Consider the following 27,061-nt stretch of genomic DNA (forward strand, 5'->3'; position numbering starts at 1 on the left):
TGGCAGGGCACACAAGCTCCCCACCCCAATTTTTTTCTCCAGTTAACATCTGCTTGAAAGAAAGTTAAGTGTCTCCAAAGGTATCTTACTAGGTATGCCAGTCACCCCTACCCAGGCCCAGCAGTTAGATGGCCAGCACAAAATGAGCTCCAGGGTATTCTTGGAGATAGTTTGTCTCATATTGCTTTGTTCTGCCTTTTTTTTTTGGCTTGTATATTGGCTATTATACAGTTGTGTATTATTGTTTCTGATTTTGATTTTTTTATGGAGTGGGTGTGTATGCACTTCTTGTGTTCTTTATTTTTTTTTTTTTGTTATTTTTGTTTGTAACTTTGTTCACTTAGTATTATATTTGTCGTTCTTATTTGCCTGTTTGTTTTCTTGGGAGAGAGAGAGAAGGCTTGGAGTTGGAGGGTGGGGAGGTAAGGAGGATCTAGGAAATGAGGGAGGGGAAACTGTGATCAGAATACATTGTATGAAAATAACTACTTAGAAAATAAAAAAATATATCCACTAGTTGTTTCTCTTTGGCCAGAAATATAGAGAGAACATAACTGACAACAAGAGTTCCATGAGCTGAGGGGCAGAAATTCCTCCCTCAGCTCATTGTTACTATGCTCTTCTTACCATACAGCAACTTCATGTGACCCTCAGGAAGGTTCTCGAAGTCAAGGACAATGCTCTTGCCAGCACAGGGCCGATCTAACCTGCCCTGATCCCTGCTCTGCCTTGTTCTACAGGGGGAGTTCTTACACATTTGTTCCTGTGCACACCTGTGCAATCTACTTAATTCTGTTTTCTTCAGTGCAGAAAAAAAAATGTTATTCTTACTTTCTTCAGTTCTCTGCCCCTAAATGTATTAGAGAAAATTTAGAAATTAGTTAACATTTTTAATGAATTTTTTTATTTTTTCTGATAATTATTTAAAAAACAAAAACACAGGAACTTCTCCAGAATGTAAACTTTCTTCATATTTTAAAGAGAAATTGACCAACCAAAATGTATTCAGTGATATATGTCCATACTACACATTGCAAAGGATAAGTTATTCATGCTTGTTCTTTCCTCTCAAGGGGCTCATAGTCTAGTTTATACAAGAAAAAAAAAGTGCGTGGTAAAGGGCTAATGGGAAGGTGCAGGCCAAGGGTGTTGTATTGAACTGCCATAGCGCAGCCATGCTGGGCGTGAGGCCTCCTGTCTCACCTGTGCTGTGAACAGCCATCTCTTCTCTTGGCTTTTCTTCTAGAATACGAAACTTACATATTCTAAAATGCCTGCCCCTTTCCACTCATGGGAAAGCTTGATTTTTTTTCCTGTGCTTTAGTTGGTATTTCTACTGCTGTGATAAATACCACATGTAAAAGCACCACAAGGAGGAAAGAGTCTACACGGCTTCCCACAGTTCATCATGGAGAAGCTAAGGCAGCAACTCGGAGGAAGGAGCAGAGGCTGTTATCCTGGAGGAATGCCCACTACCGGATTATACACCCCAGGAGCACCTGCCCCGTGAAGGCGCCACCCACGCTGGGCTGGGCTCTCACAGAGCTGCCAGCACGCAAGACACTTTGCCACAGGATTGCCTACAAGCCCACCGTAGGGAGATCTCTCCTTCTTTCCTTCTTTCTTTCTTTCTTTCTTTCCTTCTTTCTTTCTTTCTTTCCTTCTTTCCTTCTTTCTTTCCTTCTTTCTTTCTTTCGTTTGTTTCCTTTCCAAAACAGGGTCTCTTGGTGTAGCCTTGGCTGTCTTGGATCCTCTTTATAGACCTGGTTGACCTCAAACTCAGAGATCCGCCTGCCGCTGCCTCCCCGAGTGCTTGGATCACCGGCGTGCGCCACCACACCCAGCGGAGACGGGTTTTCAGCTGAGGTTTTCTCTTCTCAGATGACTCTAGCTTGTGTCAAGTTGACAAAAAAAATTCAACAAAAGTTAATGTTCTCCTTGCTTGAAAACTCGCTGACTTTGTTTTGATCCTCAAAGGAGGTATATTCCCCAGGCAATGGGCCTCTTAGCTTCAGTATCACCTCTGCTTCCCTTCCTCCACCCAAACTTCAGGAAACACACACAGGGTAGACATGTATGCACATACAGACATAGATCTGTGTGTACATAAATATGCACTCTATATATTTCATTTGTAGTGAGTGTCCAAGATAGTACTATCTCTATGTACTATACACAGTGTATGGATACAGTACTATAGTAATGCATTGCTACTCAAAGGAGACCTAAAGTACCTGTCTGTCTGTCTGTCTGTCTATGCACACATACATTACATGTTAGATCCATCACCTCTGTGGCATCTCCATCAATCCTTTGTTTTCTCACTGGTGCCATTTCAAGCTTGTCCATTTAGCCACTCAGCCATTCAGCTGTTCAATACCTACTTCAATGCCTGTTCAATAACTGCACACTCTCAATACTAGGGACAAACCACTGACAAGAAAAGCACGCTCACCTCGCCATAGTTACTTTTCTGATGCTACGATAATACCATGACCAAAAGCAGTCTCGAGAAGAAAAGGAATTATTGTATCTTGAAGTTCCCAGGGAGGAAATTCCATCGTGGCCAGGAAGGCATAGCAGCGGGAACAGGAAGCTAGATCACATCCTTCCTACACCAGAAGGTGGGAGGGGAGGGGGAGGAGGACAAGGAGAGGGAGCGAACAGGAAGTGTGATCAGGCTGTTCCATGGTAATGCACATCTTCCTGCAAGGCTCCGCCTTCTAAAGGACCCTAACCTCCCCAAGTCAGCTGGGGAATCAAGTGTCCAAACAGGCATCATTCAAACCCCCACACTTCCCTCAGAGAGAAATGAAGTGCATGAGAGAAATGTCCTCAATAAAAGAAAAGCCAATTCAGCAAAAACGTTATTAAATATTGCAGCGAGAGACAAGGTGAAGCTAAATGATCTCTGCCAGTGAGGAGTGGGGTCTAGATGTCAGGAGATCACAGACAGGTGACGCTAGGCCCAAGAACCTTGATATTTGTTCTCTGTTAGGTTTCTCGGCCATTCTTGTTTGTGACATGGACATATTGATCTAGAACTCAACTGATCTGCTGAGAGATGCTAGTGTTCAAAGGTATCTTTTATTTTAGCTGTTCTGTTCCCGTCCTACTTTGGACAGTCTTTTTTTCTGTAAGCTTGGACAGGAAACCTGCTGTAGGCAAGCTCTGCACTGCAGAGCTATAACATCTGCCCTTGTTTTCTTGTTTTGTGATAGAGTCTTGCTATGTAGCCTAGGCTGGCCTTGAACTCTCCATTTAGTTCAGGCTGGCCTTGAACTCAGTATCTTGTACCTGCCTTCAGAATGCTGGGATGATAGGCAAGTGCCAGTGACTATGCCCTAATACTGGCTCCGTATGTTTTATGTTTGCTTCTTACATTCTCTCCTTTCTTTTTATCATATAACATCAATAAAGACTATCTTTTTAACTTATCAATTCAGTTTCTTTTCACACTTTCAAGAAACTTATATGGAGTTATAAAAAGCAGGGGAGAAGGACAAAGAGTTAGTGAAGGGTTCAGAAGGAAACGGAAAAGGAGGGAAATTCAGCTTGACTCTAGGTGGTCGCACTAGTCCGTTTGTCCCTTCAGTTTGTCCCTTTGTTGGTAGCCTACTCACAGGCGCCTAAGGATTAGGTGCACGAGGGAATTCGATGGCTTCTGGTGCTCACAAACTGACAGGGAACATAAACCTGAAATAAATAATTAACCAAATTAATGTATAACCACACTCCATGGCAAGAGCCACAGCGCGCAAAGCGTCTGTAAAATGCTGCTGTTTGAAGAGGAACCATGGACAAGCACACTCGCCCGGGAGCTTGTTAGGAGAGTGGAGGCTCAGTACTCACCCAGGAACTCCCGAGGCACCTCTGCATTTTAACAAGATCCCACGGGGAGCTGCGTGCACCAAAGAATCCGAGAAGCCTGGCTCTCTAGTCCACAGGCTGGGGGAAAACACCAGGTGGACCTAGGTTCAGCCTGTGGGTCAGGGAACAGTTCCCTGAAGACAGCCTCTGAGCGCCCCAGGAAGACAGAGGCTCCATGGAGGGCAGGGGGAGGACTTACATCCTTATCCTACGAGCAATTCGAAGATCGTGTGTGTGTGTGTGTCTGTGTGTGTGTGGGGGGGGTGTGTTGTGTGTGTGTGAGGAATGTGGATATGGGTGGGTGAATTTGTGGGGAACTGTGTGGGACAGGCATGTGAGTCCACATGCATGTGGAGGTCTGAGGGCCACTTTGAGAGCCGCTCTTCTCCCACGTTTTGAGCTAGGGTCTCGTACTGTTTGCATCTGTGCACATGGACCTAGCTGGCCAGCCTGCCCACTTGCTCCCAACAGTTCTGTCCTCACTTAGCATCTAGTTCTCCGTTGTAGATGCTCAGTGCCACAGCACAGCTCTGGGGATCCGAACTTAGGACAGCAACATTAACAGAATCCCATAAACAAGGTGACTGTACAATAGAAATCCTTTCCTCATGACTGGATGCCGGAGCTCTGAAGGCAGGAGCCAAGCGTGGGCCGTAGCTGGTGGGGACCCTCTTGGCTTCCCACTGTGACCTCCCAAGTTAGAAAGAAAGAAAAGCAGAAGACAGAAATGTCTTCAAGAAGACTCCTTGAAACCCAATTATCCCTTTGCCCATCTCTCAACATCACCCCTTTAAAGTCAGCTCTTCGGCATCTAAGGTTTGGGCAAGGGTATGTACAATTCAGCCCCTAATAAAGCTTTAAGCAAAGAAATATGAAAACGAAGGTTTCTTTTCAGAAGTTAACTACTCGGGATGAAGTATTCTGAAGACCCAAAGGAAGTCAAGGACATATTCACAGCCAGGGCTGACGGCACCGGCCTGGAATCCCCGCCATCTTGGAGGTGGAGGGCGGAGAAGCAGAAGCTGAGGCCTGCTTGCCCACAGCCTGGGCGGCTCAGTAAAATCATTTCTCAAAAACTGTAAAAAAAGGACTGGGCCACATGTAGCTTCGTGGTGGAGAATTCACGCAGTTATGTGCAAGGCCCTAAGTATGGAGGGCATCATAGGTTCAGAAAGAAACATTGTGGGAGGGAGAGAGAGAGGAAGAGGAAGAAGAAGAGGACTACACAGAGGAAAAGAGAAGAGGAGACGAAGGGAGGAAAAGAAACAGACAAAACAGCCCTCTGGAGAACAGTGATTGTTTGGAGCGTTAAGGCAGAGGATGTCCAGCAGTAAACAAATGAATGCCAGCAGAGAAGGAAGGAAGTACAATGTTCTAAATATTCAGGTGTTCAAGGCAACAGACTGTGACAATGGATTTCACGTTGTGGTTGGGGAAGAAAGGCAAGGAAGAGTGCCAGGCTTTTGACTTGTACAAATGAGTACGCCACTTCTTGTGATACAATTAGCATGTTTGTGTGTGGCCTCTTGTTCACCACAGAGATTACCGTAAGGACAACCGTTGTGCAGTGACCCTCTGTCACAGCAGCCCTCGTGCACATGTTCACGCACATCCTCTTAGTTAACGCAGGACACAAGCCTTCTAAAATGGCAAGATCAGCTCAGGCAAGCGGGCCACACAAGGCTGCATTGTTAGGGCTTAAAATAGTCTGCTACAATGCACAGTACAGAAGGCCTTTTGAACATCAGAGAAGCCAGTGTGGACAGTATAACCAAAGGAATGACAGGGCAATGGAGGTCTACATTCCAGGTAAGGAAGAAATAAACATGGGGTAGAGAAAAGAAAGCTTTATTTAAGTAGAGGCAAAGTTGACTGTAAAGGCAGGGGCCATGTTTTGCAGGATCTTGAAAGTCTGTAATTTGGATTTTATGGAGGGACAGGTTTGAGTGTAAAAGGAACATGACTTTACATGACTTCGGAAAAACCTGTTTGGCAACAGGGAAGACCAGAGCTGGAGTGCCTGGAATCCCAGAGGCCATCAATTAGCTTTTGTATCATTCAGGGAATAGGTCATAGCTCTGGCCTAGCCTGCAAGAAAAATCTATGTGACTTCTTTGGGTGAGAATGGAGCTTGACAGGAGCTAAAATTTAAGGAATAAGATTAGGAAAGTGGAGATTTCGTGTCAAAAGCAGGAGATGGGGAAGAAGATGATTTAAGTCTGAGATAATGCAGGCATGAGTGGCATAAGTGTACTGATATTTTAAAAAGATTTCCACCTGTTTGAATGAAACTAATCTAATTTTTCAGAAAAGAACCAGACTCAACCAAAAGCCCACAAGTGATGATATTGAGTAGAAATGAAAGTAAGTATTAAAATCAAGAGGAATAAAACAAGACATTCTACTGTAGAAAATTAGACCACAAATCACAAAAATGCTGTGTTTTAAGGATGCAATTGCAAAATTAAGAAAGAAAGAAAGAAAGAAAGAAAGAAAGAAAGAAAGAAAGAAAGAAAGAAACCAGTCCAGTCCACCGAGCTGCTCATTCCAAATGCATTAAACAGTTGCTTGTAAAATAAAATACAGAGTTAGGCTCAACCTTTCAGATGAATAGGGTCTTTGTTCTTGCCTGGAGTTACTCTCGGGACCATGACACTTAATTTTTAAGATCCAAAATGTTGTGTTTTGTGGAAGGAAAATGTGTGCTCATTGTGTTTTCTAAATCCCATATGTTTTTGTTTTTGTTTTCAAAGCATGCAGAAATGCTGTTGACTGGGGGGGGGGGGGGGGATAACCCTTTCCGTCCCTCTTCTTGCTTTTGCTTGGGGCAATCCTGGCATCTCTGGGTCAGCTTTTGTAGAGTGAGGCTGCAGGATGCCCCTTGGATCAGCTCCGGGTGGGCTGAGCAGGACCCCCTCCTCCTCCCGCAGCGTTATGGCGTCATGAGGGTTTATCAAATGGCATCTGAGAAGGTGAGGACACACTTGGTCCTCCGGGGGTGCCAGCCAGCGCTCCGAGCCAAGGTGCAGACACCGACTTTGCCGTTCGGCGTTGCCTGTGGAAGTCGCCGGTGCTCTGGGAACTTGGGCGGGAGACAGCCGCGTCCCCGTGCTGAGCGCCGCAGTGACAGCTGCTCCCCACGGGCTGTGTGGGGTCGAGCCCGCCGGGGCGGGGAGGGGTGCTCGGCGCGGCCACCGCCGCCCTCGGCCGCGGGAACGGCGAAGGGTGCGCGTCGTGACGAGCACCGAATCAGCCTCCTTCTCACACGTCCGTCCCCGTCGAGCGCTCCGTCAGCCGGCGTCGGGACTTCAGCCTGGCCGGCCGCGGGGCTCCCCCGCCGCCGGTGCTCGCGCGCGGCTCCCGGGCCGGCGCGCTGGCGGGCCGCTCGGCGCCGCGCCGGCCGGCCGGGCCAGGGAGATCCCGCTGCCCTCAGTATGGACGCGCTGTTTTCGGAGCCTGCCAGCGCCGTGTTGCTGTGTCGGCCCTCCAATGAGCGCCCGGCTCGGGCGAGAGCGCTGACGAGCTGGCCCGCGATTGGCCGGCCGCGCCGGGCGGGGCCGGGGGCGGGCCCGGGGGCGGGGCCTGTGGGCAGGCAGGGCTGCAGCTCGCAGCAACAGAGTTTGGGCTGTCTTTGCTTCATCATCCGAGGGGAAATTTTCCAGCCGCGGCCGGCGGCTCGCAGAGTACAATAAGCGGGGACGGAGAGCCGTTGGCATGGGCCCCCGCTCCTCATGATGCGGTGGAGAGGCCGCGGCCACCCGCTCCTGCCAGCTGTTCTCGGGGTCACTGTACATGGGGAGGACGAGCAGCGCTAAACAAGGTAGGAGGACACCCCCCCCCCCGGGTTTTTCCCCCCGATGTTTGAAGAGTTTGCTGCAGTGTGCTGCATTCCGTGTGTGTGCTCAGGGAAGCCAGGGAGACCGGATTCCACCAATTCGGACGGAATACTCGCAGGAAACCCTGGAGTTTTACGTAACGTTTGGATTCGAGAGCGAGAAATGGCAAAGCGAGAATCTACGCCGCCCCGGTTGGGGTGAGGCATAAAACCGAGGTTATTTATTTATTTATTTAAAGAACGGATTCGGTTTTTTTATTTTTTTAATTATCCGAAAGATCCAGGCTGTTATTCCCTTAAGATAGACAAGGTTTTTACTTCTGTAGTGAGCTACAGAATAAAGTTTACGTGGATCCTATTCTTTAAAAACACACTCGAAATTAAGAATTAAAAAAACAAACAAACATGGTAAATAATGATCGGTTGAACGTTTGGGGCCGAAATCTGTGTGTTTCGTGGAACTCGGGGGCCACCCGGGTGCTCCAGGGCAAGGGCTCTCTAATTGAGTTTCAAAAGCACATTTTGAGCACTAAGGCAGAGGTAGTCTTAGACACTGTAGTTCAATGTTTACATTGCTTTTCCTGGCAGTCTCGTCTTTGTTTCCAGCTTAAAAGTGGGACCATTATATTCAAAAGTAAAGCTGGGTTAATAATGCTTACTGCAATTATCTGATCTGTATGCATTTTTAATGAGAACACACAGCCAGCAGAATAATTTAATGAGAGCTGGCTAGCTTTTAAAGCTGGGCTCTCACTCTGCCCAGCCAGATCAACTTTCTTGCCGAGAAGCAGCGGCTAGAAAGGTTGAAGCAGATTTATTTTTAACACACTTGGCCCAGGAGAAGGAAAGGATCTGTGTTAAAGAATTCTTTCTGCCCTTTTCCGTTTTAAATTTCTGCCAGGCATGAGGAAACCGTGCTTTTTGTTAGGCCTTGGAAGCATGTGTTTACAATAAATGTGTAACATTTTTAGAATAGTTAGCAAGCACTGAAGCGAAGGAAAAAAAAAAAAACAACTTGCCCAACCACCACCCCCATGACGGCGCTCTTCAAAAAGCATTACTGTCTCTTTAAAAGACAAAGATTAAGTAGGAAAATATCTATTAGGGCATCTGTATAGGCAACAATGAGGAACAAAAATTAAACAGGAGACATTTTTACCATCTGCGTAAGAGGAACTTTCCTCTCTTTTGCTCTGCTCTGAGGGACAGCAGTGTTCATTTAAATACGGGCAGTGCCGTAGAATCTTCTAGACCCACTGTTTTTACTTTCAAGGAGAAGTGCAGGACAGCAGCCCAGAACTTCTGACGTCATCCCCCAACTATTTCTGCTGTGTGTTCTTGTATTCAGCTGTGGTGAGGAATATTTCCCTGTCCAGGCCAGGAACACTCGAACTCCCGGTTGGCAGGACTTGAATTATGTCTTCCCATTTAAACCCAAGCCCATCCATCCCCCTTCCCAGGCCAGAGGGCAACTTGTCCTATCTTCCTGTCCACACAGGTTTTCTGCGGGCTTTTCTGGCTTGGCCAGTGAAAAGCCATGGGGAGCCTCAGGGGGCTGAAATTCACTTTCTCTCTGGCCTAACTCACACAGGGTGCAGCAGCTCGGTATGGCTCACCATCCCAGGGAACCCCATTCTCCGGTCCTCTGGAACCATTAGCTAAGGGCCAGGTTATGGCACCAAGTTCAAGGTTGATTGGATGGTGGGTGACAGCTGTTTTCATAGATAAACACCATGTCCTAGGGCAGATGGCTCAAAGGAAATAAAATACAATGGTGCCTGCTGTCAACCCTGTGTCACAGGTGGCACTCTTGTGACATCCTTGAGGTAGAGATCAGGGGAAAGGTTAGTGTTTATTGAGGTGTCTTTTAAAGAAAGAATCTGGGTTAGAGCACAGTGCAGTTCCCAGCAGTCCCCACGACCAGCTGGCCTCCTTCTTCCCACCACTTACTTAAGGTAGTTGAGCAAGTACCTACCTCAGTTTCTTCCTCTTCGCAGAACACATAATGCTTATTTCACTTTCTCCTACTCTAGAGCTCTAGGGACTGATCTTGTACAAACAACAGCAACAAAAGTTGTTTGTCTCTTGGTACAATGTGTTCTGTAAAGTACAAGGGAAGAGAGCTCTGTGTGGAAACATTATTGCCAGTGTCTTGAGGTGTTAAGATATGAGGCCATAAAAACAAACCCGTCCAGTCTCTGTCAATTTCATATAATTTTTCTAAAGATGTATATGCCTAAGCCAACAAATGAGATTTCCAAGGAAATCAGAGCATGTTTGTTTGCATTGCCTTGGTCAATCTAGTCTGATGTTCTAGAGGCTGGGCCAGCCAACCTCTTCCAGCAGAGGCTTCGCAGAGCTGTGGTGCCCAGTGCCCAGTGCCCCGTGCTGTTTTCTCTTTGACTTTTGGATGAAATTGTGAAAGTGGAGTGAATATGAGACAAAACTGGGTAGAAGGCAGGAAAAAAGCTTGTGAAATTTACTGGCCATGGAGCCTTACCACTTAGCCTGCGTCGCTTGCTCGTTGTTTTAATTTGCTGTTGCCATGGTGAAAACAAATCAATATCACATGGCTCCCAGCCAGTCCTGAGCCCGAGGAGCGCCATAGAAATCCAACAGCAGGTCCTCGGGATTTCAAGCAGGAATTGGGAGAAGAGGGCTTAGCCACTGAGCTCAATGGAGAAGGAGCTGGGTCTTCTGACACACGCTTTCTCTTTCTTTCTTCTCACGTTCTCTTACCAGCAAGAAAAATGTGGGAATAAAGGCAGCTGGCTTGGCTACACTTTCCAAAATAACAGAGCAGCAGTGGTGCAGAAGTAGATAGGGGGACATTGCGGAGGGTGAAAGGTTTTGGTTAATGACGGGACGGCACAGAGAGGCAGTAGCTGTGGAAAACATAGTTTGGGTCCTTCAGCGCCTCCACAGAGAGCCAGCTCTGAGAGGCGTCGAGTGTTAACAGCTATGTGGGCTGGTCAGATGGAGAAAGCACAGAAGCAGGTGAGGGGTCTCAGAGAGAGGAAGATCTGTAGGTCAAAGGTCAATCAGGAGAGCATAGGAGAACCCCAAGGTCAGGATCCCATAGAGAACAGGACATTTTTTGCTTTCCACAAAAGCTGCAGAGACCCAGTCTGAAACCCTATGAGGAAAGAAGGGAGGAGACTGTGGGGAAAAAAAATATATATATATATATACATACATACAAACATACATACATACATAAAGGGTCAGGTAGACATACATGCAGGCTGTGTGGGGCTGTGTGGTGTTTCCCGCTTTGCAGGATGAAGTAGATCGTATCTGGGTTTTCATGAATCAGTTACGGCGCTGCCCCCCCCCCCGCCCCCCCTGGCAGTTTTGTTTTCCTTCTGGAAAATGTGTGCAAAGTGTCCCTTGCAGCAAGGTAATAGTCCCAGCGAGGAGGCAAAGGTGATACCTGGCAGTGTTTGCTTCGGACTTGGGCCTCCACGGGCCGGGCTGTCACCTCTGCTCCTCCACAGCCCTGAGAGCAAACAGGTGTGTTCAGTATGCCCCGGCTTTCTTTGCTGAGCCTGAGCCAGGGTGGTAAGCAGTTTTAAGCTGGACTTCTCTGAGTCCCCCTCAACATGACAAAACATTTTGGACCCAACAATGTTCTTTAGTGTTTTTTTTTTCTTTTACAAAGAACACATTGTTTAAGGTCTCTTGGGTCAGCTATTCCATCAATCAGTCAACAAGTGTTTCTTAAACACCCTTTGCTCAGGCTCTTGCACTTGGTTGTGACACCAAGCTACCCAGTACCTTGTGTATACCCTGCCCTCATGTGTACATACAAACACACCTGTCATAAAATCCTAAATTTCAAAGGCTTTAGAACACTGTTATTAGCTAATGTTAAGCTAGCATTGTTAACCATCAGACACTGATTTTAATCCAGACGGGACTCTGGTCTTTAGGGGCAAAACAAAACAGATTGTTTAAAAAAGATGTTTCGATTGTAGGTATATCTCTAGACTGTCTTCACCTGAGCTGTATTTCTTGCCATTGGTGTTGTATAATTAACATAAAGAGAGGCGAGCCAGGCAGAGTCTGAGTGCCTGAAACACCCAGAAGACAAGGCTTCTGGGAGCACGCACTCAGAGTCTCCGCAACCTGAGCTTCAGCCTCAAGTGGCTAGGAACTGTGGGCACATCATTTATAAAGCCCGAAATGCCAGCCAGAGAACAAAAGGAAATCTTAGACCCTCTCTCACCTCTGAGCGGCTGCCTTCCCCGACAGCCCATGATGCAATTATGAGGAAACTCGATGCTGCCTCCGGAGGATTACCCTTCCCCACGTTCTTTCATAAATGCAGGAGGTTTGTTTTGTTTTAGTTGATTTTCCCCCTCTAAACTTTAAGCAGTTTTGATGGTAGTGGTTTGGGGGATTTTTGCCCCTGAACATCTTTTCTCTGGAAAGAGACAAACTGTGTGAGAGTAAAGGATGTGGCCAGGGACAGAGCTCAGAGAGGAGGAAAATGCAGCCTCTCTTTTTTAGGCTTTTTAAAAAATCTGCCCTGGGTCTCCATGGACAGAGGAGCTGGGCCAAGATTAGGAGCATCCGTGGCAAGCTGGCTGTTGAAGCTGTAGGGTGTAAGTCATCTTAGTGAGAACAGGAGCATCCGCGATGTCCTGGCACACTGCAGGTCTCTTTCTGGAGCTGTGCAGTGCACAGCAGCTAGGACACAGCAGTGCACAGCAGATCTTTACACACAAGATCAGAGCAAGCACAACTTTTCCAGAAGAGTGCTTACCAGAGGCGGGCTCCTCGCCCTGCACAAGGCTGCCACTGTCCTGTTACCATCTCAAATGGGGAGGTACGAAGCCAGACCCTCGATTAAGGAGCTCTGGCTGAAAGTCCAGGAGAGGGGCTATTAGGAAAACGTGGACTCATTAGGAGACTAGGGACATACCCCAGCTGTGGAGTGCTTGCCTGACACACGTGACACTGTGGGCCGCTCCCTGCCTCTTGTCACATAAGACCAGGCATGATGGAGCACGCCTGTAATGCAGGCACTCAAGAGCTGTAGGCAGACGTTCAGAATCATGCTTTGTAACGTAATGAGTTCTAGGCCAGCCTAGACTACCGAGCGTGTGTGTGTGTGTGTGTGTGTGTGTGTGTGTGTACATACATCTCCCCCATGCTGGTTAATTGACTTAGAATTTGAAAGCACAGAAAAGCTTGCCATGTCCTTTGAACCAGATGTGAGGACATAGATTCAGGTCACTTTCTTAGACAGCATTCCATTTACACCGAGGCCGCACTAAGGTAAAGCCCTCAGAGAGGTTGACTCTTAGCTTGGGCTGCTTAGGTAGGCTTCGGGAGAAAGCCAGCACTGACCCCACACTCCAGCCCAGCCGCACAGCAGCAAGGTGTCTCTGGAAGGCACACTCATGAGTGGTTATGATGACCTTCAGGCCAGAGAACAGCCAAGGGCAACGGACGCAGCAGCGCCCGCAGCCTTCTGGTCCCCTGAGAGTACCTCCCCGAGCCTCAGACCGGTCGGAGATGGGTGTGGGCAGTGGAGGTGACTATATCACTCATCCCAAGCCAGCTGCTGTACACATAACCTTGTGCAACTGGAACGTTAGAAGACCACCAGAGCCCCACCTCATCAGCAGTACTCTTGGTTTGCTGATGAAAGATAAGCGCTCTCTGAAGACTTGGTAGCAGCCATGTCTCAGCCAAAGACAGTCTGGCTTCCACTTACACTCAGGCCTCTGAGACTCAAGCCCTGTGGGGAGCCAGCAGTGTAGCTTTTCAGCTTAGTCAATAAGAGAGATGAAATAACTAACTTACGGAAAGAACTGAAGTCTCAAGGCAGAAAGATAAGTTGTGTTAGAAATTTCAGATGTAGTTATTCTCCATTCTATTAAATTCTGACTGTAATGGTCATGGGGACATCTTAAGTATATATGCTATTTTGGGTTTAGTGTTTATTATCTCCTCTAGTGATCAGAACCCCCATTTCCTGTTTAAGAAAGTAAAGGAAAACAGGATTTGAATGAGGTTACCAAGTTTCAGTAGCCCCGAAGTGGAAAAGTGACTCTTCTACCAGTAGGAGTTTATACATATGATATTTAATGAACTAAATGAATCACAGTGTGGTCTAACTGGAAGATTTCATGATGTTTGTCACACAGCTGAACAGAGCTCAACCCTAGCAATTTGAAGAGGACAGTAATGTTTTTAATTAAGAAATTGAATTATTCTAAAAAAATCTATAAATTTCTGACATTGTAAATCAAGCTTCAATTAATCAAAGTAAAAGTCCTGGGCAAGTGTATATGATGTAGATAATTTAGTCCTTATGGTTTTAAAGTTCTGAGATCATGTTTGGGTCAGATGGTAGACAGGCCTTCATGGAGGAAGGGCCACCTTCCCTGGCTTTGAATGCAAACACTTTGTCTGTATCAGCCTTTCTAATGTGGAAAGTTTATACCCCAGACCAAAAATAAGATTATCAGAAGGAGAGAGCTCAACTGATAAATATTATTTAGTGTATCCCTTTAAGCTGTCAGTTTTCGTGAGTATTTGGTGATGTATAGATTATATTGGCATAGTTATACAAGAATACCATTTGGACATAAGAAATTATTATTTTGATAGTTGTTTCCTATTTACAAAGTATTTCATAATAGGAGAGGATGATCAAACATCGTGGAGAGCCCAAGGGTCAGGGAAGAGGAACAGTGGTGAGGGTGAGCATCCATGGAGAGAGTTGATTGCAGACCAGAGAGTCATCAGTACATGGCGCAGTGGGAGCCTACAGGGTAGGGTAGAGCTGAAGAGCCATGAAGCAGAGCTTAATCTCCTAGCTGACTCTACATACACACTACTTCCTACGGATACTCTTGGGATTTGTAAGCTGGGGTTAGTGGTTAAAACATTTGTTGTGATTGATGACACTGGACAGAAAAAAGTTAGGGTAGTCCAGGCATAATGTAGGGACGAGGTGGAGGAAAGTAGAGGAGAAAGGGTCCAAAAGCCACCCTAACAGAAAAATAAGAGAAGCTCTAGCAGCTCAAAAATGCCAGAAATACGTTGGGTTTCTATCATAAGAGATACCAATGCTGCCATGACTGGAAAGGGTGACAGAGATAGTAAGAGAGCAGCTGATGGGAAGAGGGTTGGAGGAGGATGAACTTCCAGCGTGGACTTCAGCCAATAGTGAGAAAAATCTGTGGAGTTACCTTGTAGATGCTTGAGAAAGAAAGAAGGGAATGGCGAACAGCCTAGCTGCCAGGCCACCAATTCCTAAGCCTGTTTTGAAACTGTAGTTGATGTCATGCATACTTTCAACCACATGGAAAGAGCAAGCATGAAGAGAAACAGATAGTTGACCAATAGCGAGCTTTGAAAAAAATTAGTCAGTGGCACAGAAGAAACTAGGAGCTAGCAACGAATCAGGAAACTAAATACACATAAAAGCAAAAAAATAGTTAAAAAAAAATAAGTAAGCAAAACTCTTGAGGGCCATATCCCCATCTGCACGAATCCACAAGAATCGTTTGTTTACTGAACAAAATACTGAACGACAGAAGGAAAGGCTGGTTTGGACTCACAGTTTGGGGTATGGTCCCTCAGGACAGGGAAGCAGGGTCGCAGAGCTTGAGGTAGTTGGCGAGGTTCCCACCACAGCGAGGAATGGAAAAGCAAAGCTGAGGCTTGGTGCCATCCTTTCACTCACCCAGGACCCCCGCATCCTCCAAATGGTGCCATCTATGTTGAGGGTGGGTCTTCTCATCTCAGTTCACCAGTCTTAAAACTTTCTCACAGACATGCCCAGAGGTTTGTTGCCATGGTAACTCTAAATCCCATCCAGTTGACAATCAAAATTAATGATCACAGCCTCCTACACGTATTTTACCCTCTTTAGCAGGAGTCTCTGGCAATGATTCTGTTGGAGACAAACATTTGTTCATAGTCATGCTTGAAGCCACAGAATAGTGGGTGTACGGGGGAGCAGTCATGGCTGCATCTTTCATATGTACAGGTGGCTTAAAAAATTGATTCCCAGAGGTGGAGCACCTCAGCGCAAAATTATGGAGACTTCTGCATCTGCCTTTTAAAATCTGTGTTTTCACTATGTCTCTGGGTAGGATAGTAGTTCCAGAGTGAGGTATCAGGAGACTCTGGTTGTCTTGTTTTTCCTGGGTCTGTCAGAGTCTCTTGAACCGAGCCATAAGGACTGCTGGGAAACAAAGATGAGATGATGAGAAAGTACTTGGTGTGGTTTGGAGGAGGTTAAGGTCCTCCTTCCAGATGCCCCCAAGGACGAAACCAGAACAACACTGCTCCAACTTTCATGTACCTGCAGGTCACCTGGGGGTCTCCTGAGGATGTAGGTCTGCAGTGGGGCTGCCTTCCTAAGAAGCTCTCACAGGGTGAGGGTGATGGGACAGGCCCCTCCTTATCCAGGAGGATCCGGAACACTTGGGCAGCTTTGCAGAAGTGTAAGTGTCAGCGGGTCATCAATAGCTCACCTCAAGAGCTCACGCCACGGTGGAGGCCATCATCCGCTGGCCCAGGCCGCCTCTGTAGGATGTGTGGAGGGCAGGTTGGGCTGATGCCACCCCCCCATTCTTACAGAGCCCAGCTAGGGCTGAAAGGGTAGAGGCAGAAGTGGTAGCATTGGCACGCACGGCTACACAGAGCCCATCTGTGGACACCTCCCATGCCTAGGATGTCTGTGGTTGCCATGGACACAACTCACAACTTGCACAAGTTCGGTCACCACTCCTAGGTAAGGCCTCTGTGCATGTATATCTGCTTCGGAGTTTGTTTGTTTGTTTGTTTTTCCTTCCCTAACAAACACTTGTTTTGGAAATTAGCTTTGAATCCTCCCCCTGCTTAGTCACTCATTCATTGATTCATTTATTTATTTGCTGGATGATGGGTGCATTTAAAGGCCAGAAGGCAAATGTGTCCACGTAGACCTCAAACACCCAGCGATGAGTTTGGGGGACCCGTCAGTCTCACTCGTTCCTGAAGATGCAGGTAACAGCGCTCTCCCCTCATGCCCTCCAGAGGTGAATGAGTAAATAGGACGCGTCATGTGCCCTCCTGTGGCATTGGCTTAACTACATTTAAGTTACAGTCTACAGATGAAGACATCATTTCAGCGGACGGAAGAGCCCAAGCCTGAGAGAGAGCTTGCATCTTCCTCTCTCGACTGGGCTGCTTCCTCTTTTTCTGTCACCAACAAGGCTCTCTCCTTTCTGGAGCCAGGAATGGAGCTAAACAGATTGAGGGGAAGTCTTTCCTGCCTGATGACTTGTTAGTCTACACACAGAGGAGTGGGGGTGGGGCGGGACATGCTTTTTAATTGACCGATGACCTTTTAAGAGGGAAACAGAGCAAATGGGTATCGAGTTTATTGAGTGCCTACTACGCGGCCAGCCTTCTGTGAGAGCTGCGCCCATCAATTCCATTAGAATGTTTTATGGGGAATGTGAGTCGTCTGCCAAGGTCACAAGCTAAGAGGGGCCGACGGAAGGCCAGACATACCTCACCTTGGCAGGAAGCAGCACCTGCACCCCATCAAGAGTGCCTCCTTGGGATTGCAACCAGGGGACCGTCCATGCTGCCCCTGTTCTCTGCGTAGGTAAACAGAAGAGACGAGAGCCGTGGCCGAGGTACTCTGTAGACGGGAGTTCATTTGGTTAGCCAGGGGCCTCCTCAGGAGGAAACATGGTGCAACAGCAGGCCATGGCCATGGCTCGTCATTATTTGTTGAGAAATAGTTGCCTTTTTGGTACTTTTCAGTGTGTGTGTGTGTGTGTGAGAGAGAGAGAGAGAGACAGACAGACAGACAGACAGACAGACTATTCAAGTCTGAGGAGTTTTTGCTATTTGACACTGCTATCTGAGGATTTCCTGGAAACCATCTCTACGCATTGTGGGCTTATCAGAGCTGGAGCCTCTCCCACGTGAGGCAAGCCCATCGAGCTACACCGTATGCTCTTCCTCCACTTTTAGTTTTCAGGCAAGCTCTTCCTAAGACATCCAGTGTGGTCTCAGACTCTAGCCCATGGAGGCCTTGAGTTTGCAGTATATCTGCTTTGGCCTTCCTAGTAGTTATGATCATGGGCCTTTGCTACTGGGCCTGGCTACGAACACGTTTCATCTTCAGTTTCCCTGGTTTGCAGTGCTGCCTGCCAGAAGTTCCATTCTCCCCCAAGGGTGTCCACTACTCCTCTGTAGCTGCTCCCTTGCCTGTTGCTATGCCGAGCCATGGTCTCCTTTCTCCTGCTTACTCTCCCGCCCAGGTCTGCCTGAGAGCTCAACCAAGTGGCCATAATAGACTGAGTGTTCCTGGCTATCTCTTCCCATGATGCTTTTGCAGGAGGCAGGATGCAGTCCTCCATAGGAAACCCATCAGTTGAGCCCTGGAGTACCAGCTTCCTGGCAGCCACCAGGAAGACCATCCCCTCAGGAAACAAAACAAGCCCTATCTCTCAAGTCTCTGTTTCTTTTCTTTAAAGTTCCCTGGTGCAACTGGGCTGCAATTAACAGGCAGGATCAAAAGGACCTGCTGCCTCAGGGTCTGCTAGGGCCAGCAGACAGCTTTGGTCTTTTATTTTTTTTAACTCTTTGCATCCCATGACTCCCACGCCAGCTGCTGCCAGCTTGCTCTGTGCTCTCAGGCACTGGAATGGGAGACATGGGGAAGCAGTTTCCCTGCCACACAGGTGAAAACTGGAAGGAGGCCCAGGTGTTTCTGAGAGGTGATCTGGCATAGGTCATACCCACCCTCTTCCAGAGCTCTAACAGTTCCTAGTGACTCTAGCCAGCGAGTAGACCAGCACAGCCCAGACGCACAAACTACAGCATTCACGTAAAACCTTCTTCCCAGGGAGGAAATGGAAGTGCTCGCACTGTTTCAGCTCTGACGGTCCTCTTCAGCAGGCCAGCTGACCCCACAGAAGGCCAGCTCTTTGCACACTAGAGGCCTGAAGCTTCAGGCAGGGTCAGCTTGGCGCCTCCCTTATTTGGGATATGGTGCTTTCACTTATGCAGCCGGGTCCCTGTGGAACACTGAAGCAGTGAGGATAGAGAAGCCAGTTCCCTCAGTGAACGACATTTCCTTCAATTCCAGCACATCTGAACACAGTGGGAAAGCAGACGGCTGTTTTGCAGTGCTTTAAAATTATCTTCTACCCCAATAGGATCCTGCTGTCACCTGTGGGAACCGTTGCTAGCATGCCGGACATTGGCTCAGAAGGGAGAGGGGGGGCTGGCAGGCAGAGGTGTAGATGGTAGATGCAGAGAGACATGGAAGAACACTGGGCTGCAGATTTCAGGCTGCCTTGGACTTTGCTGTTTGCGTATCTTTCTCTCTTCCACCCACATGGCCATCATTTCCGTCCTCGTCTGTGGCCTTCTTCCTCAGATTCCCAGAGACCCGCTGCACTGTCAGTAGGTGCCAAGGTCACTGAAGGAACTAGTAATCTCAGCTCCAGTCAGCGGCAGGCTGTGCACACCTTCCCTCCCTTCCTGAAGGGCTTTCTCCCTCGGTTATGCTTGAGCCTACTCAGAAGACCCCAGGAAAGAAGGGGTGAGGGTGCCCCGCTGTCTCCCTGTTCCAGTGTGAAGAAAACCAGGGCATGCAAACCAATTGACGTGCTCTGAGGCAGCCTCTGGCAAGGAAGACCCTTAGGCTGATGTTTAACCCGGAGATCACTAGGCCTCTTCTACCACACCACACCCGGGCCCCAGTTCTCCCTCTCCTGTCCTCTTCCTCTCTGCCTCTCCCTCTGTCTCCTTTCTTCCTCTTCATCTTTCCCTCCCCCTCTTCTTTCCTAACCCCCTTTTCCTCCTCCCATTCTCCCCGCTGCTGCTTTTACCCACACTCTGCCATACTGAGATTTTGCCTTTTCAGTGAAAACTGCTGATTTCCTCACTGACCACTAAATAGCACACCCCCCCCCCACACACACACCTCAGGGTAAGACATATGTTTCATTACACAGACCAGATTAAATAATTGATGAGAGAAAGTGGTCGAGGGGCTGCTGATTTGTAGAGGTGCGGCCCAGGAGAGCTCAGTGTGCAGAGCTGGAGAATGTCAGCATTCAGCCCCCTGCAGATTCCTGGCTGATGTTTCCTTCCCAGGTGTGTGCCAGCTTTGGGGCTGATAGTTCTGTGGCTAGAGCTGTGTTTGCTGTTCTCTGCTGCACCTCCTGTTTTCATGAATTAGAAGGCAAGAAAAAGTACCAGCACAGCTGGCACATGTTGTCAGGATGAGGGTGGACTTATCCTGAGAGCCTGAGAATATTGCAGCCCGAGCTCCCCTCACCCCTGATTTCCAAAGCTGTTGAGGTGAGGGTGGGCTTCCTGTTACACTTTGGCAGGGCTCAGAACATCCCGGAGTTAGGCTGGTGACTTCCGAACCCTTCTTCCTCGATGGTTGTAGATGGAAGGAGATAAAACCTTATTTTCAGCACAATGGGTGGGTTCCAGGGGACACAGTGCTCTAAGTCTTCTTCACCTATCCACTCACGTCATGGGTGAAGCCTGAGCTGGAGAAGGCAGGATAGGAAGGGCCACAACAGCGAATTCTCAACATGGCCGGTCCCTGGACTCCTTCCAGCCCCTGCCATGGACGTGGAGCCAGGAAGGCTTTGACTGAGTCGTTTTTCTTCCTCACGTTTTCCTTCTTCCCCTCACATTTGCAGGACTGAAAATTAGACTTTTCTCCTACACACAAAATTACTCCTTCACACACATTTCCCTCCTCCTGCTTTGGAACAGCAATTGCTGCCAGAATAGCTTGAAGGAGAGTGCCTGTGCTCCCGGTGCAAAGACAGAGCTTTACCGGAAGCCAGCCAGCATGACCGAAGGCCTATGGTGGTCCTTAGGGAATGGTAGGGCCAAGCGGACACCTGGGTACTCCCAGGGAGCCTGCCTGTCTGATTTCTTAGTCTGGGCGCATGCCACACAGGTAGCGTTTGCTTTGAGAAAACTGACTGGGCTGAACATTTAGGTTTGTGGTCACTTCTGTCTCTAATAGAAATATTGTGTAGCTGGCTTCAGGTCACGGGCTATCATAAAGCACTGAAAAGGCTCACATGGAAAGCTCCTGGACACTTCTGCTCCTGCCCAGGCCCCATCTATGTCTCCTCTTCCACCCCAGGCTTCTGTGAGTAGGGTCACATGTTCAGAAAACATCAAAGATCTTAGCAGAAACCACAACTACAGAAGGCCATGCCACACAACTGGACGTGAGACCCAGCCCCTGAGAAAATTAATGCTTCAAACTTGAAAGAAATCTTCAATAATGATAAGCATAGCAATTGTTATTATTATTATTGCCCCTTTCATTTAAAAAAAAAACTTCTCCATTTTTGTTTTATTCAAATACATGAAAGTTTACTTTATAGGATTATTTTCTATCTGATTTTAAGATTAGTAGAAACAGGAAAGATTAGTAGAAAGTAGAAAGAGCAGATACTTCAAATTATAGTGCCCTTTGCCTTTTATCCTCTGCAGTATGGCCCTTAGTTCCTGTTACTTCACTTAGATAGAAGGAGTGCCCCCTCTCTATATATACATGCATATATATATATATATATATATATATATATATATATATATATATATGGCTGGCAAGATGGCTCAGTCATAAGAGTACAGCTTTGTTTGATCCTCAGAACCCACATAAAACACAGCATGGCAAGAGAGTGTGTGGGTGTGATCCCAGCACAAGGGAAGCACACAGGTGAATCCCTGGGCTATACCAGTCAGCCACTCCAGCCTGTGTGGTGAGTTCCACGCAGCCAGAGACCCTGTCTCAATAAAGTAGTGGGCAGTGCCTGGGGTTGGCTTCCAGTGGCCACGTGTGTGTGTGTGTGTGTGTGTGTGTGCGTGCGTGTGTGTTGCAGCCTTACACACAACAAAACAAAGAAACACACATATGTATGCATCTGTACACACACACGTACGTTGTCTGTCTCTGTCTTTGTCCACACACACACACACACACACACACACACACACACAGAAGAAAGATCATGCTCTAGAATTGTGTAAGGGTGTGGGAAGATGGTACTGAAGGTGCCTTGCCCACAATGAGGGGCCCTTGATTTGTGCTAGATAAACTGACATTGTCAGTTTATCTTTGACCTGCAATACCATTGCTTTGTACTTCTCGAAATTCCTGTTAACTGTGAAAAGCTCTACAGAAACTACATGCTAGAAGAAAGGGACAAGAAGAAACGTGTTTCTTGGCTCTTCCCTTTTCTTTTCCCTCATGGTTTTTACACTCGTGTGAGAGGGAGCATGGTAAAGTCATCATGTGCCACGGAGCTCCCTGTGCATGGATTTTGGCCACCCAGACAAGGCAAGGAAAGCATCCTGAAGGAGACAGCATCTTCTGTGGCCTGGAGACGTCTGAAGGCATTGCACGCTCCTCAGAGGCACCCAGGCACGCCTCTCTGCACACAGCCTGCAGTCCGGGGAGCACTTGGCATGGATTCGGCTGTTGGTGTTCCTGAATGCCACAGCACGGGCTCCAGACAGAGCGCAACAGCCACCGTGTTTACCAACAGGGGTGAGATAGCATCATTCATAGCTTAAGGCTGAACATGGACCCAAATGATGGGTACCTGGGTGAGTCCTGTAGGCCCCAGGGGCTGGAATCATGACAGAGAATGAAGCAGAAAAGGAGCCATAGCAGATCAATGGAAATAGTAAATCAGAGAGAACCTGGGGACACAAATCGAGATACTGGAAATGCCTGCTGATATGGATGGGGAGGGTGTGTGGGAGGCTGGGCTCCCAGGTGTGTGGGAATTGTGGGCGTGGGCTTCATGGAGTGCAGAGCATGGTGTGAAGTTGGTGTTTATCCACAGAACGCTGATCTTTCAGATCAAAATAGGGATTTGCTAAGGACACAAGTAATCTAGAAAAGTGATGGCACAGCCCTGGAGAATGCAGATTTAAGGGATATCCCAGGCACTTTACAGATATACAAGGTGTATGACATTTCAAAGAATGTACCTTGACACAGGCACATGGTCCTGTGGCTTCTCTAAGTGCCTTGGAATCGGTGTAAAGGGATTATGTCATCCATTTTGCCCTACATTAATGTTTTACACAAACAAGGTAGTGAGAAATAATGGCAGACGCTGAAGTGTAAGAAAGATGGGAGCTCCCCCTGTAATCCTGGCACATGGGGGTCATGAAGACAAGCCTGGCCTTTGGGGACACTTGAGGAAGACTATTGGGTGGGTCACTGAACTACACAAGTGTGGAAGGTAAAACCCTTGAAAAGTGTGTAATGTTTTGGGCAATCAAAAGAGGTGTGATGGGCGGGGAAGAGTGAACAGGGTTAGGGTATGGCCAGTGGGGCCTGTGGGGAGCTGGGCTGGGCTGGCAGGGGGCGCTGGGTGCCTGAGCCAGAGGTAGCTTCTGGGAACGCATTGCCTGAATCCACAAGAAGCAAAGAGTTTGAGCGTAGGTATGGGAATAGGTTTGCATCTTCCATGGTGGGAAAGGTGAAAAGAATCAGATAGATTTGATGGCAGGTGGTAAATTGAGATCTAAATGCTGTTTCCAGGGCCTTGTTGGAAGTGGGCCGAGCTCATCAGAATGAGTGTGTTGGGGAGAGGCCAGCAGACTGCACCGCTCTCCATTTCTAATTAAAGATGAGCGTCGTATCATCTATGGCTTAGCTACAATGGCAACACCACTGCTCAGAAGTGTGAGGCAATAGGACAGTTCTCTGTCTTCTGTTATTTTTCCTCAGTTGTTGCTTATTTCCTGGGCTTTAGCAAGGGACTGTCCTGGGCCTCGCTCTGTTCCCTTACCTCATCTGTCGTGTTAGACGTGTGTGTGGACTTATGTGTCTACTATGGCATTCCTCGTGTGTGGTCTATATAAGCTGGTGTCTGGTGATTAGTACAGCCTCAGTAAACATTCTCGGAATACGACGGAATGAGTGACAGCAGAATGAATGAAGTATTTGGTTATCAAGACAGGCGTTTCTGTAGATGAGGATTAGCTGTGAGTCAGGCTCACGCAAATTCTTGCTTCCTCATCCACCCAAACAGGCAGAATTTTCCATCGCAGTGTAGACGGAATATATTTTCCATCGCAGTGTAGACGGAATGTATTTTCCATCGCAGTGTAGACGGAATGTATTTTCAGCCTGGCAGTGCACACAGTTCTAGGAAGCAGTGCTGTATGGTGCTGAACAGCGGCCAGGCTCTGGCGTCCTCAACCAGGGATCTTTATTATTGCTCTTTATTTACTCAAACGTTGCAGAAGAATATTGGCTGCTAAAGGAAATGGTCAGAGAGAGACGAGGGCTGAAACACCGAATTGGGAGTTGTCTAGAGTGTTCCAAGTTTTTAAAAAGCAAGTTATGCTTGCTTCATTGCCATAGGGACGACACTCTTCATCTGCAGAGGGTGGCCAGGACATCTCACAAAGGGGGTTGGCCTGTTTTTTCCACCCTGAGGGCCTGGCCACTTGAAAATCAAGTAAGAGACAGGCACACCATGGTCAAGGCCAGATGAGCTCTGAAGCACTGTGACAAGGCCTGTGTCTGCACTACGCGCATTTTACCCAGTTAGGAGTTTACCAATCTCTACTACACACACTTTACTGCCATTCCAGAAGAAGAAAAACATGCTTTTTGCCATCCCATTTCAAAAACTCGTTACACTGCCCCAAACTTGGTTTTGTTGGCTGCCCAAACTCTTTGGAAGCTTGGTTTTTAAAAGGAGATATCTTGGCCTGTGGCCCAAGACTCTGACTTGGGGTGTCTGGGGTGGGGTCCAGGAATCTCCTTACTGGAAGAATCCGGTGATGTATACACAAACTGTTCGCAGACCTCCTGGTACTTGGTCTTAGGCCCATTCATACTCCACATTCACACCCTGGCCTTGTTGCCGAGGAGATGTACACCTCTACTCAACTTTGCGAATCTACTTGAACTTCAGTTCTCTCACCTTCCAGATGCACTATGTCATCTGCTTCTCTGAAGAGTAGGATTAAACGGATCACCACACAAAGGGGACACACAGATTTAAAACGTAGGTGCATAGTAGCTAAGGTATGTTTTCTGGGGTGCTGTAGGACTATAGCCCTATAAGCCGTTCTAGAAAGATCAGCCATTCTGCATGAGGATTTCTGCAAATTCATCAACTCCGTTATCCCTCACAACAACCCCGTTGTTCTTTCAGCAAAATGCAGAAGGCCTTATATGCTGCAAAGGAATTTTATGCTAGGTTTGGGGAATGTTTACATTTGGTGGAAATCGTGAGAGCTGGGACGCATTATCTCAGACTGAAGGGATCATTGTATTTCTAGTATATAGAAGTACAGTTGCTTTGAAAGCAGGGGGGCCTACATTTGAAAAGTTTCTCAGACTGAGTAGGCCACACCTTGAGGTGTTTTGGCACAGTTACAATTCACTTTGTCTCCACTCAGCCTGGTTTTAGGTTGTTCAAGTGTATGATAACGGTACCATGCTAGGACCCAACTCCTGAATTTAAACTTTTGGAAATGAATGAGTGAGCAAGAGAGGAGTGAGTGAATTTTCTCTGGGCCAACAAGTGCTAACATCAGAGCCCACTCAGGCCCTCCAGGAAGGTCAATGGCTTTGTTTTCCAGAGAAAGAATGAGCAGGGATGCTACCAGGTGCTTCCTGGAAGCAGACACCACTTCCTAGATGTGGTGCTCTAGCTGCCTGTGTTAGAATACCGTCACAGCCCCTAATCCCACTGAGAAACTATCAGCAGTAGAGACTTTCACAAGTCAGGTGCTTGCAGGAGCTCTGGGTCATACAATTTGGGTCATGCAGAAAGAGAGAAACAGAGTGTGGTCTAGAATCTATTTGATCGGCACACAGGGAGACTGGAACAGAATAGCGAAAAAGAAATTCAAAACCAACGAAAGGAGTGAAAATGGAGTGTATGGTAACCCGGGCTCTAAAGTCTAAGGTTCAGCTTTTACATGAGAAAGGTTTCCAAAAATTTCCCAATCAAAATATAGCTAAAAATCTTCAAATGCATTCTGAATATCTTCAATCTTAAAATGTTCCTTAAATCTTCAAATCTTAGTCCTTTCAGATAATATGGATTAAAATCTGTTTGTTTCATATCCAGTTGCTATGGAAAGGAAGCAAAACAGAATGATTGGCAGCCAATCAAGAAGTCAGAAATATGCATAAGGATCAACCACAAATGCATGGACACACACTCACATATGGACACACCCATACATATACATGCACATGTGTGTGTAACTGTTTGTACTGACCCTGGATGTGTGATGCTTCACATAAAATAGAAAAGAAGGGAAGGCCAAGCTGAGACAGTCAAGTTGGGTGTAAGTGCAATTGTAGTGGCCCTTGCCTCGAGCTGAGTAGTGTACCTGGAAGAGATGGCAGTGAATGAGACTAGAATACATCCCATATCAAAGGAAACTGCTCAAACAAAAGCCAATAGAAGGAAATGAGCTCCTATTGTGTATACACATGGCGTTCCTTGGAAAGGAAATTGCCTGGTTCAGCACACTTCCGATGCCTTCCCAAGCTGCCAAGGAATGGCTGGGCCTGTACTCACAGTCCAGAGGTGGCGTGTCCCTCTGTCTGGGCTTAGCTGCAAGGAAATGGTAGGATTTTTAGCAAACCCACCCACCCAGAAATGCCATTTATAGACTGGGTCTTGGAATCACCAGGCACAGTGACTGAGTTTCACCTTTGGTTGTTTTCTAGGCTGTTTGCTTGTCATGAGGAATGGGGGCTTGGATCGAGGAGCCTGCTCTCTCTACAGGTTTTGCCCATGGCTTAGGATCTATCAGACATTTCCATGTAGGTGTCTCTGGTCAAGACCACCTCTCCGCAGGGGCCTGAAATCTCAGTTGAGGGTCAGACCACCAGAGATGAGGCCCTCTGACTGGCTCCAGAAGGGTTCACTTCCAGGTCTCTTGGATGGACAGTAAGGCATCAGCATTCCTGTTACCTGCTATCAGCTATGGAAGCGCAGTTTTCTGCATGAGCATTTGATTTTATGGGGCACTGGTGTGGTGCCTGGCACTGGTCTGCAACCACAGAGACTAGTCTTTTTCCATCCTGGGAAGTACAGGGGTACAGCAAAGGCATAGGACTGTATGTTCCCTTCAACATAATACATGAATTACCTAAGTCTCTGGAGCCCTTAGGTAGGGCTTGGAGACACCAAATAGTTTTAAAAGAGCTTAGGTTGAGAAGGACTTATTATTTTTTCTCCTTTATGTTGCTTGATTGACAGTTTGAGTACAGTTAAGCTTGGATCTGTGGAGATGCTACTGTAACTGGCGTGCATGGTGGAGTCATTTTTCACTGACGTC

The 27,061-nt window shown here is 47.4% G+C and overlaps 1 protein-coding gene and 1 long non-coding RNA gene across 3 annotated transcripts in view; one reads left to right on the forward strand and one right to left on the reverse strand.

Annotated features, from left to right (window-relative positions):
- Positions 1-1,025: 1,025 nt before the first annotated feature.
- LOC132656659 (uncharacterized) lies at positions 1,026-3,691 on the reverse strand. Its single transcript, XR_009594378.1, has 3 exons — positions 3,624-3,691; positions 2,456-2,612; positions 1,026-1,887 (listed from the first exon to the last, which is right to left on the reverse strand). It is a non-coding gene; the product is annotated as an uncharacterized LOC132656659 (long non-coding RNA).
- Positions 3,692-7,437: 3,746 nt separating this feature from the next.
- The window catches only part of Mbnl2 (muscleblind like splicing regulator 2), a 146,989-nt gene continuing 127,365 nt past the window's right edge, over positions 7,438-27,061 (forward strand). The window contains exon 1 of one of the 2 annotated variants that reach the window (XM_060391623.1): positions 7,438-7,690. The gene's annotated coding sequence lies outside the window, so the exon portion shown is untranslated. The remainder of the gene's footprint in view (positions 7,691-27,061) is intronic. The other variant, XM_060391615.1, reaches the window with a different exon arrangement.

The sequence above is a fragment of the Meriones unguiculatus genome, chromosome 9 (genome assembly GCF_030254825.1).
Source record: "Meriones unguiculatus strain TT.TT164.6M chromosome 9, Bangor_MerUng_6.1, whole genome shotgun sequence".
Taxonomy (NCBI): domain Eukaryota; kingdom Metazoa; phylum Chordata; class Mammalia; order Rodentia; family Muridae; genus Meriones; species Meriones unguiculatus.